This window comes from Rhincodon typus, chromosome 29 (assembly GCF_021869965.1).
Source record: "Rhincodon typus isolate 14 chromosome 29, sRhiTyp1.1, whole genome shotgun sequence".
NCBI classification, from domain to species: domain Eukaryota; kingdom Metazoa; phylum Chordata; class Chondrichthyes; order Orectolobiformes; family Rhincodontidae; genus Rhincodon; species Rhincodon typus.
The window spans coordinates 6854389-6866543 of record NC_063360.1 but is presented as its reverse complement, the minus strand read 5'-3'; the positions used below and the strand labels follow the sequence as shown (position 1 = coordinate 6866543).

At 42.3% G+C, this 12155-nt stretch overlaps 1 long non-coding RNA gene across 1 annotated transcript in view; it reads left to right on the top strand.

The window, feature by feature from the left end:
• The first annotated feature begins 6256 nt into the window (after positions 1 to 6256).
• The window catches only part of LOC125486491, a 22974-nt gene continuing 17075 nt past the window's right edge, over positions 6257 to 12155 (top strand). The window contains exons 1-2 of the long non-coding RNA XR_007265156.1: positions 6257 to 6371; positions 8029 to 8139. This is a non-coding gene — a long non-coding RNA (uncharacterized LOC125486491). The remainder of the gene's footprint in view (positions 6372 to 8028; positions 8140 to 12155) is intronic.

The following is a 12155-nucleotide window of genomic DNA, read 5'->3' as shown; positions in this document are numbered from 1 at the left end:
ATCTTGTGGGGGAGATCATGTATGAGAGTGTGAAAGGGTTAATGCTCATGTGTGTCATGGTAGGGAGAACAAGTGAGGATCTCAAAGGAGTATGTCTTGCCATCCAGGTCCTGCTTATAGTCTCTATATCATTTCAGTGGAACTTGTACTTAGTTGGTGATACACAATAAACTACATCTTGTTTCAGCCAAGAGCCACTTCTTGTTAGCCAACAAGTGGTTTCCCTCGACAACCCTTGACCCTGTAGTTCCCTCCCCAAAAGAGGTGGTGACGCCAAACCTGATCCCATTGTGAGGAGCAGTGCTGACAGCCACATACAATACAGTGAACAGCATTGAGGATTACTCGTACAACAGGGGCTACCAAGACCAGGGCAAGTGATTGTTTGTAATGTTCCATCAAGTCTTGCCACTCTCCTCCAAAGCATGTCTCTCTCACCGCCACATTTACCTGTAACAATAAAGAATGACAGTGGAGAATAAGGCCAAAGTTTTGCAAGGAAGTTGAGACAGAAATGAGCTGTTTCCTTCATGGGGGAATGTAATATCAGTAGATACAGAAACAGAAATTACTGGAGAGTCTGGCAGCATCTGTGGTAAGAAAGCAGAATTAGCTTCGGGTTCAGTGACAGTTCTTCAGAACTGATTGTAGCTAGGAAAAGGTTGGTTTTATGCAGCATATAAGGTTGGAGGAGGGGAGAGGAGTAAATGATGGGTGGATATGGAGCCCAGAGAGAGAGAGAAAAATGGGTAAAGATCAGCCTGGGAGAATGATTAGCTGCTAATGGGGACTGTTAGTAGCTGACAATGGGTTGTGTGTGGTAGCAGTTCATGTGATAACCAGGCCTGGTGTGTGGAGTTAGGATAAAGACATGGGAAAAGGTGCCTCAAGTCCTAAAATTATTGAACTCAATATTGAGTCCCGACAGCTGCAGGGTTCCCAAGCAGAAAATGAGGTGCTGTTCTTCTGGTATATGCTAAGCTTCACTGGAGCACTGCAGCAAGCCTAAAACAGAGATGTTGGCCAGGGGTCACGTCAGTGTGTTAAATTGGCAGGCAACTGAATGTTCAGGGTCTTTTTCGCAGATAGAACGTGGGTATCCTGCAGAGCAGCTGCCCAATCTGCACTTCGTTTCTCTAATATAGTGGAGACCACATTGTGAGCAGCTAATACAGTAGACTAGATTGAGTGAAGTGCAAATAAATCACTGCTTCACCTGGAAGGTGTGTTTGGGGACTTGAATAGGGAAGAGAGAGGAAGTAAACGCGTTGCTGTTACACCTTCTGCGATTGCATGGGAAGGTTCTGTGGGGCTGTGGCGGGGGGCAGCAGGAGGGCGGGGGGGATGTGTAGGTGAAGGAGGAGTGGACTAGAATAGACCAGAGGGAACGGTCTCTGTGGAATGCTGACAAGGGAGGGAAGGGGAAAATGTGTCTGATGGTGGCACACTGCTGGAGGTGGTGGAAATGGCAGCTAATGATCCTTTGGAAATGGACACTTGGTGGGATGGTAAGTGAGGACAAGGGGGAACATATTCGTGTTGAGTGAGGACAAAGAGTCCAGGTAACTGTGGAAGTCAGTGGGTTTGTCTCTGTGAGTATATTGGACATGCCTTGTTCCAATCCACAACTCTTTTCTCCAGTACATCAATTATAATCTTTCATGGGGACCAGTCCATCCAGGACTCTCTGGTCTATTCCATTAGCAGCTATTGATCCACCCAGGCTGACCTTCACCCATTCCTTTGTCTCCCCAACTGCTGTTCTCTCTCTCTCTCTCTCTGTCTCTCTGTCTGGGCTCCATCTCCACCTATCATTTAGTCGTTCACCTGTACCCCATCTTCGGCATATATACCAACCTGTTCCTAGCTACAATCAGTTCTGAAGAAGGATCACTGGACCCAAAATGTTAACTCTGCTTTCTCTCCACAGAAGCTGCCAGATTTGCTGAGTTTCTTTACTGATTTCAGTTTTTGTTTCTGATTTCCTGCATCTGCAGTTCTTTGTTTTTTTTGTTTGTCTCAGTAGAGCCCTGTCATTGGCTATTGAGGATAACAGTCTTCACAATTTTTAGCCATTGGCCTCCTTCATTCTACCACAGGAGACATGTGAAATGTCATCCAATTTCCTGCCTGCTTCTGTGAATGTGACAGCTTGTCAGTGCAGTGTTGCCCTTTCGGTGCGTGCTTAGAAACAGAAAATGCAGGAAACACTCAACAGCATCTGGGAGAAACAGAATTAACATTTCAGGTCAATGACCTCTTATCATTATGAATGGAGAAAGCAGAGAACACAAGTTAATAAAAAGTGTGGTAATAATGAACTGTTTTACTGACAGGAGAGTCCCATGTACCAGAGGACCTAGACATAAGATAATTGGCCAGTAAACTGAAAGGGTGATAAGGAGAATGTTTTCTGTGGAGCAACTTATCATGAGCTGGACAGCTTGAGGTGGAAGCAGATTTAGCTAACAACTTTTGATAGAGGATGAAATAATTTTTTTTTCTCTCATTTATTCTTTTATGGGATCTGAGTGTCCCATGGCAAAGCTGACAATTGTTGCCCATCCCTAAATGTGCTTAATAAGGTATTTCAGAGGGCGGTTAAGAGTCATTGAGGTATACGGCACAGAAACAGACTGCTCGGTTCAACCAGTCCATGCCAAATATAATCCAAAACTAAACTAGTCCCACCTGGCCCATATCCTTCCAAACCTTTCCTATTTATGTACTTATCTAAGTGTCTTTTCAATGTTCTAACTGTGCCCACATCCACCAGTCAATCACATGATTATTGATCTGCAGTCATAAGTAGGCCAGACCAGTGAGCACAGCAGATGTCCGTCCTTAAAGGACATCAGAGCACTAAGAGGCAAAGTCACCGTAGTCCCACCGGGGCTACTCTCTCATTAGAGAGAGACAACCAGTGATGGTTTAACCTGGGGGTCACCACTCCTCAGTCAGGGGGAGAGATTGAGAAGTAGAATCCTGCAATTGAGGATGATGTCATGGTTACTATTGCTGAGACTACTTTTCAATTTGAGATTTGTATTAATTGATTCTAAATGCCACTAGTTACTGTGGTGGGATTTGAATCCAGGTCCCCAGAACAATAGCTTGAGCTTCTGGATTATTAGCCCAGTGAAATTATCACGACACCATCGTTTCTCTCTGGAAATGAAAAGGGAAAAAATGTTTTACAGTTACAGGGATAGAGCTGGAAGGACTAACTGGGTGGCCTTCTTCAATGACGTCAACAAGAAATAACAAGCTTTTTTTTGCTCTCACTCTGATTCACAGTATAAAACGCACAGGACATGGTCTCATCTGGAGAATACCATTACAAACACAGCCCTGTTGTGGGTCAAATGTGATGGCATGCATGCCAAAGGTCTCATCGAAGACAACAGCCATTTCAAAGAATTGTATGTCAAAAAAATTATTTAACTCCTTTAATGGAAGTGTTTAAAGGCAATTCACAGGAATATACATTTTAGGGCAGATGACCAAACGTGTAGCTGAAGATATAGGATCAAAGGAGGGCCTTCAATAAAGAAAGGAAGATTTGTAGTGCTGCAGAACCAAAGGTAGAACCATATCAATAAAGGATGCACCAAGAGGCCAGAATTGGAGAGAGAAAGAGATCTTGGCGGTTTCTATGTTTGGAGGAGATTAGTAAGATAGGGAGAATGACTCATGGAGGGATTTGAAAACGAGGGTGAGAATTTTAAAATTCAGGCATTGCTTGCCTGTCTATAAACCCAGGGGTGATGGGTGGAAAGGTCTTTGTGTGAGTTTAGAAATGGGCAACCGAGTTGCAGATGATCTCAAGTTTATATCGAGTGCAATGGGTGAAACCAGCCAGGACTATATTGGGATAGACCAGACTAGAGGTAACAAAAAAGACATGGTTATGTCTCCTTCTCCATTACCACCAATTCCAACCACTTTCTACACCTTTGCCATCCATCTCAGATCAGCCGTGAGTTGTCCCTATTAGTAACTAGGGTTTAAGTCCCATTTAAACTCTGAGGACAAAGGCTAACAAGCCTGTCTTTTGGAAAGGACAGTAAATTGAGGACTTGTCAGCCCCCAATCAATGGAAATCTTTAAACAAAGATTAGGGAGCTATCCTTGAATCAACATCACAAAAAGCAGGTTGTCTGATGATTATCTCATTGCTGTTTGTGGGAGCTTGCTGTGTGGAAGTTCTCTACCAGTCATTGTGCAAAGCACCACATGAGAGTAAGACTTCCTTTTATCTGCTTCTCCGTGATCAGCACAAACCCCATACTGTCACCACCACGTCTAGACTGAAGCTCAATCCCCTTCCCTGATCTTCCGTCTGCTCCCAACACCAACGCAATAATGCCCAGCTCGACTCTACACTCTCTGACCTTGAGTATGACAAGGTGAATAGCAAAGGTCTTTTCCTTAAAGGAAGGGGCATTTCAAAACCAGAGGGGCAGATTTTTGAGGCGAGAGGAGAAAGATTTAAAAGAACACGAGGGGCAACTTTTTTACACAACGTGCAGTTCAGGTGTGGAATGAACTGGCAGAGGAAGTGATAGATGCGGGTACAGTTACAACATTTGAAAGACATTTGGATAAGTACATGACTAGAAAAGGTTTGGAGGGATATAGGCCAAACACAGGCAAGTGGGACTAATTTAGTTTGGGAACATGGTCAGTGTGAACCTAAGGGTCTGTTTCCATGCTGTACGATTATGGCTGTATGACCCATCTATGACTGCTGTGACCCCAACATTAACCCATACCCTAATCCACAGGAATGGACAATCAAATCCTACATTACATCTAACCAATTTCCACAGTCAGTTTAAAGATGTGTCTGTGTGAGCAGCTACAGAACCAAGGCAGAAAACAATTGAGTGGATGTTAAAGATGTAGAAAAATAGGCTACTTCACATGCTACTGGGTATGCAAGAGGAGAAGAAGTGAAAGATTAATAATTGGCATTTTAAGACAACGAAGACTGCTGTCTCCAGATTCAGTTTTATGAAATGAATAATGAGAAGAATCCTTGCTTAGCAACCAGTGCAGAGGGGATGCCTGTAAGGAAAGATGATTTTTTAAAATGTGTATACGTACAATATCTAGATGCAGTAAAATTAAAATGTGCAGGCAGAATTATCAGTAGTAAAAGGAAGGTCTGGCCTGCATTAATAATCTAGACATTGATAAAAAAGGAGCAGAGTGTACTGGGACACCTACTTCCTTAGTCTGCTGGACCATTGATTTCGAGCTTACACGGACAGCTGTGATGCAGGTAGAGGCATGTTATACTGTGAGTCAGAACTGTAATGATTGCAATGAGGTCAACCAGATGGATCTCATAGAATAGGAGTTCTCTGACTGGGGCTGTTAACCTGGTCCAATCAGGGAGCCCTGGCTGACAGATATAAATAGGAGTGTCAGAGATTCTGTTCATTCTGAGAGCTGGCTCTGAGGAAGCTGGAGCAGTGTCCAGTACTATGCACACATAAATAAGGGGTGACTTGGTGGTAACTCTGTGGAGTTATTTCCCGAAGTCTGTGGTTTAAGCCTCCTCTTCAGAGACCTGAGCACATAGCCCAGACTGACATGCAGTGCAGATTCTGAGGGAGCACTGCGCTGTTGGAGGTGCTGTGTGAAATTAATATAAAATCTCATCATCAGGAACAGAAGAGTACTGATTGCTGACTTAGCTGTCACTCTGCTCTAGTCTTAGGCAGCTTCTATAGAGGCAGGAGATTGCATTTGAAATAAATGGTCACGTTTGAAGGCAGAAATGTGCTATCAAACCCATGCTATTTTCCTATTAAACACTGGGATGCACATTGATTGTATGGGATCTATGGCTGTGTTTGTTACATAGATATGCATATGTGTGCGTGGACACCTTTCTCTTCTTTTACATTTCAGATTTCTAGCGATTCCATTTTTAAATATTTCTGCCTCCCTCATTGATTTTGTCAGTCATTAGATGGGAGAACAAAGAATTAATTGGCTTTCTCCTTCAGAAAGACCATTTTGTCACATGTCCTCCAGAGAGTTACTTCCTGCTTTAACTGTTTGTCAGTATCACTGCGAGGCAGATTCATAAGCAGCGATTCCATCTCATCCGTCGCCTGTCATTATGACAGTTACAGTTAATGGTGAAGTGTCATGTGGCCATCACTGATATGATTGCAGTGGTGAGAGAGCTGCATTAGGAGAATTCAGACTGACGAGGCCTGACAACCTATATTCAGTCTCATTAAAGGGCTCCTGCAGGAGCTGAGTGCTGACCCAGCCGAGTGCTCCGCCATTCAGAGCTGAGCAGAGAAAGGGAAAGCAGATAAGATGCTCTGCTGAAGCTATTGCACTATAAGGTAATGTATTTCCACACAATTCAAGCAGATCACACAAGGAATACGCATTGTGTGAGAGCACAAAGTGAAAGCCCTGTATTTATATAACCCATTTCATAACCTAAGTGATCTACAAAAGAAGCAAGGGTGAAGTGAGGAAAATACTTTATCACACAGCCGGTAGTTAGGGTACGGAACGCATTGCCTAGAAGTGGAGGCAGGTTCAGTTGAGGTATTCAAGGGGGCATTAGATGATTTGGATAGGCCTAATGTGCAAGGTTGTGGGGAGAAAGCCCGAGATTGGCATTAGGTAATGCTGCCCGTTTGAAGAGCCAGTACAAGCACAATGGACTGAATGGCCACCTTCTGTGTGACAACATTGTGATTCCGTGATCATCTCCTCTTCTCAAACCACTTCCCAATGAAGTACCTTCTGAATTAAGCCATCAGTGTTGTAATCTACCAACAGGTTTTAATATAACAAAATCCCACAAACTGCGAGAGGTTAAAGTGGTTTAAGATGGTTCAAGTCATGTTAGTTGACAGATGGATACAGACTTGGACACCAGACGGAACTCCCCAACTGATCTTTGAAATAGTTACTATGGAACATTTAAGCTTAGTCACATCAGTTTTTGATGTCCCATCCAAAAGATGGCATCTGTGGCAGAACCTCTGGACCACACTGCAGTAGATATGGTACTCAAATCTCTGTAACCAGCTGACATCCCTGCTGACCTCTTCCCCACCATGTAATGATGGGAGGCAATGACCTAGTGGTATTACTGCTGGATTGTTAATCCAGAGACCCAGATAATCTTCTGGGGACTCTGGTTCAAATCCCGCCACGGCAGATGGTGGAATTTGAATTCAAGAAAGAAAATCTGGAATTAAGAGTGTGACAATGACCATCAGACCATTGCCAATTGTCAGAAAAACCCATCTGGTTCACTAATGTCCTTTGGGGAAGGAAACGGCCATCCTTACCTGGTCTGGCCTACATGTGACTCCAGACACACAGCAATGTGGTTGACTCTTAACCGCCCTCTGGGCAATTAGGGATGGGCAATAAATGTTGGCCTAGCCAGCAATGCCCACATCCTGTGAATGAATATATTACAAGATGAATAGGACTGCTGCATCCCTATGGTAATTTCAACCCAATGTCCAACTCTGGGCTTATTTATCATGCATTGCAGCCATTATGATGGGGAGCAGAGATCACAAACTTATATAGGGCAGAGGGATTGAATAGTGAGTATTAGGTTGGTGGACCAGAGGGAATTTTACATTTACATGAGGTAAATCAACTCCCATAACCTGCAGTAGCTATCATCTAATGTTAACCAGAGATGTTATTACACACTTCTGGAAAGGTTGGCAGTTGAACAAGGGTCTCCTAGCTCAGAGGTAGGGACAATGCCCTGTGCCACAAGAGCCCCTCACAATTTGATATAGTTTCTTTTGCGTTTGTATAATTATTGTATATCAGTTATCATCTAGTAAAAGCATGTCTGCGAGACATATAGTCTAAGCCACCTATTCTAAAAGATGTTATTACCCACACCTGGAAGAGGTGGGACTTGTACCTAGGCCTCCTGGCCCAGATGCAGGGACACTACCACTGCACCACTTGATCCTGCCGCAATCTGCTATTTTCTAATCAACTTGTTCACAGATGTTACTGCATACCTCTGGAGCAGCTGGGACTTGAACCTGAACTTCCTGATCCAGAGATAGGGACAGGGCCTACAATCTACTATAATGTTTATGACATTGTTACAACCAGGTAAGAAGGAGATTAGCTTGTGCTTTTCTCCACTCCTTGTTTGACTGCGATGGGATATTTTGAATTTTTTAAAAAGGACAATGGGCTGCCTATTCAGTATGTACTTGACAGGGTGCACTTTGTAAGAAACAAGCCAGGTAGGTATTATGAAGTTAAGCAAGTAAAGAGATTTTTATTGCTGAAAATCTCCTGTCCCACTTTTCACTAATGAATGCATAACCCCCAAGCATGTCAAGATATATGAATTTCCACACCATCAAACTTTAAATAAAACAAAACAAAAATCAAGAATTGAAGTCAATAAAAATTCATTGATTGTGTCCAGATGTTCTGGTTCTCACTGCTGTTTTATGGTCATGGCTAGTCTATAACCTACTCCCAGAATCACTGCTACTGGGTTGGAATCTTCCTTCAAAATTCCCTGTTTGAATCAGGGAGGTTCTCTGAGTGGTTTTCAAGCCATAAAATAAGGTTCAAGGCTTTGAGAAAGGTTTCAGAGTGAGATGTAGCAAGGGTAAGGCTGTTATCGATTTTCTGTTTGCAAGTTCAAATCCAGTAGTCACCTGCACACACCGAACTGAATGACATGATCTCGCTCTATTTCGGTTTTGTATTCTAAAAGGAAATTACTCAGCTTCTCTTCGTCTGATCTCAGTAATGCCTTTCAATGAAGCCAACTGTGAAAAGTAGCCCTGTTCAATGTATATCGCCTCTTGTGGTGCAATCATAGTGTCACTACCTTGAAGCCAGGAGGTCCAGGTTGGTGTCCCAGCAGGTCCAGAGCTGTGTACTAACATATCTGAACAAGTTAATTACAAAATGTTTTTTTTCTCTCTCTTCATCTGGTGCCAATTAGTTTCGACCATCTTAAACTTCAGTCAATGTTTGCCTGTGTTATAAACTGCCTTATTGTATGGAAACTGGCAATGAAAGTTCATTTTCCATTCTGTATATGGCACATAGAGTCATACAACACAGAAACAGACCCCTCGGTCCTACCAGTCCATGCCAAACATAGTCCCAAACTAAACTAGTTCGACCTGCCTGCTCCTGGCCCATATCCCTCCAAACCTTCCTACTTATGTACTTATCCAAGTGTCTTTTAAAATTTTAACTGTGCCCACATCCACCACTTCCTCAGGAAGTTCATTCCGCACACGGACCACCCTTTGTGTAAAAAATGTGCCCCTCCTGTCTTTTGTAAATCTCTCTCCTCATACCTTAAAAATATGCCCCTCATCTTGAAATTCCCCACCCTAGGGAAACAACAGCTATCATTAACCCCATCTATACAACTCATGACTTTATAAACTTCTATAAGATCACCTCTCAACCTCCCATGCCCCAGTGAAATAAGTCCCAGCCTATCCAGGCTTTCTTTATGATTCAAGCCTGGCAACAACTGGAAAATCTCTTCTGAATCCTCTCTAGCTTAATAATATCCTTCCTATAATTGGGCAACCAGAACTGGATACAGTACTCCCGTAAAGGCCTCACAAATGTCCTGAACACTACATTAGAATTTTTTCTGTAACTGGCAACAGTAGCTCAATGATTTTATTATTGGACTAATAATCTAAATGCTGGATCTAATGAGTTTAGATTTTAATTCAGATCTCACCACAGGAGCTGGGGAGTTCAAATTCAATTAATTAAATAAAATTGTAATTAGAGAAAAGTTAGTATCAATAATGATGACTGTGAAACAACTGGATTATCCTAAAAATCCATCCTGTTCCTGAATATCCTTTAGACTCTAGGAGCAAGTGGTTGATTCTGAAATGACCAAATATGTCTTTTGGTTTGTCAAGAAGGGAGCTCACCAATGACCTTCTCAAGAGGTGAGCAAGACATGGATTTGGCCAGTAATGGTCACATCTAATGAACAAATATGAATAAGTTCCACATTTGGCACTAATTTGATGACACCTCACTATTATCAATGATACTTTTGAATTGTGACCTGACACAATGAGAGCAATAGACTATTTCAAAAAGCAGGAGTGGAGAGATTATGGCATAGTTGTCTCCTCAATCCTCTAGCTCTTGTCTAACATCTCAAATAGCAATACTGGATCATTTTCAGAATCAGAAGGCTGCTTTTCTCCTTTCCGAGAGCCATTATAGCCTGCCACCATGGGCATAGCTAACACAGAATAGACAAGAAATCAGCCAGGAGCCTTGTAGTGAGTAGAGCTCACAACCAGAATTCACAGGGCATTGAACAACTGAGTCATCTGTGGAAGTGTTTAACAAATGTCATTTCCAAATTGTTCATTTTGCCGTTAGACTGTAAAGCATGCTCTAAAAGGCCATTACCTGAACCTCTGAGGCAAATATAATATTAAAATTGGCTAATTAATTCACAGCGACATATGCTAAATAATTTTCGTGTCTGGATGTAGATGAGATGGATTTAAACCAAATAAACAGACATTTGCTGTAAATGCATGAAACACTGCTCATTCTAATTTGGAATTCCTAACCTTTCATTAAAAATCCCAATCCAAAGTTTTCCAAATTGTAGGTACTTTTCATCTTTTCCCTCAATCATTCTTTCCATATCCAACATTGAAGACTTCTAAAACCCATGTCTGGTGTCATTCAATCACATCCATTTAATTTACAATCCTGGCCGTATCTTGCACTATGAGTGTTGATGGTTGTCATTGATTTCTCAGCCAGAAACGAATCCAGGTCTGACCTTGTTCAACCAAATTGTTCATCCTTGAATACATAAAATGGCTTCCACGATAAATGTCATACAGAGACATAGCAGGAGTTACACAACTAATCAGTCCCATTCTTTTCACCTCCTTTTGCCCTGATGTTATGGATTAGTCCCACAATATAGATCCTTCAAAAACAACAGCCCTCTGACATCTCGAAGTATGTACTTAGACAGAAAGTTTTAACTGGGCACTAATCCACAAGATCTGATGTTCACAACAACCTTCGCTTTCTTCCATAGGGTATTAAGGAGTGGTAATTTGGGCTGGTTCTCCCCCTCCCTTCTCTCCCAAGTGCTCGAATTGTCTGAGACAGTGTTGTTGCAGACACTGTTGCACTGAGCTGCTGAAATTGGGTACCCTAATACAGAATGGACATCAAAATGTTATCTTCAGACCTCCAGTCAGATACAGAGGAGATTTACTTCAACTATACCAGGCATGAGAAACTTCAGTTGCATGAAGAAGATGAAGTTCTTTTCCTCAGAACAGAATAGTTTGAAATGATGTGACGTTTTAATAGAATAAGTTAGGTAAGATTGCATCCAGTTACTGAAGGGTCATTAACCAGAGGACAGGAAAAGATCATTGGTCAGCTAATGTTCTTGGCAAGAAACAGTAATATATCCATGCAGAGCATTTAGAGTCAGAACAGCTGTTCAACATGGATTGATTTTTATAAACCAAAACATTCCTGTTTGGATATTTTAAAATGGCCCAAATAGATAGGAGAAAGCATCTTTGCTCTTGAAATAATTCCACAAAGGCCAGTCTCCAGTCACCAAGTCACCTTTTATTTACATGTGCATTGTATTTGACACTGGCCCAGCTTCCTCAGAGCCAGCTGTCAGAGTGAACAGAACCTCTGACACTTCTGTCTTTATCTGTAAGCCAGGGCTCCCTGATTAGGGCTGTTAATCCGGTCTAATCAGGAACTCGTATTCTATGAGGTCCACCTGGCTGACCTCGCTACAGTCACTTTGGTGGAGTATTTTAATTGTAGGGTGAATATGGAATCAGGGATGATGGGGGAAGAGTGAGGGGAGGGGAATGAACCCAATGTTATTGGGAAACTCGAAGGCAGAGAATACGGAAATTGTAAAATGATAGGGAGCAAACAGGTGAATCTTTCTAATACTTAGGAAAGAGACTAGTCTCAAGGAGACCCACATTCCTAACATTGGAGACTTTAAGCAGAACGGTAACATGTCAAGAATGAGAAACACAGAAATAAGAAAAATAAATAGCAACAACAGTCAGGCAAAACTGAGATGGAGAGGAGACAAC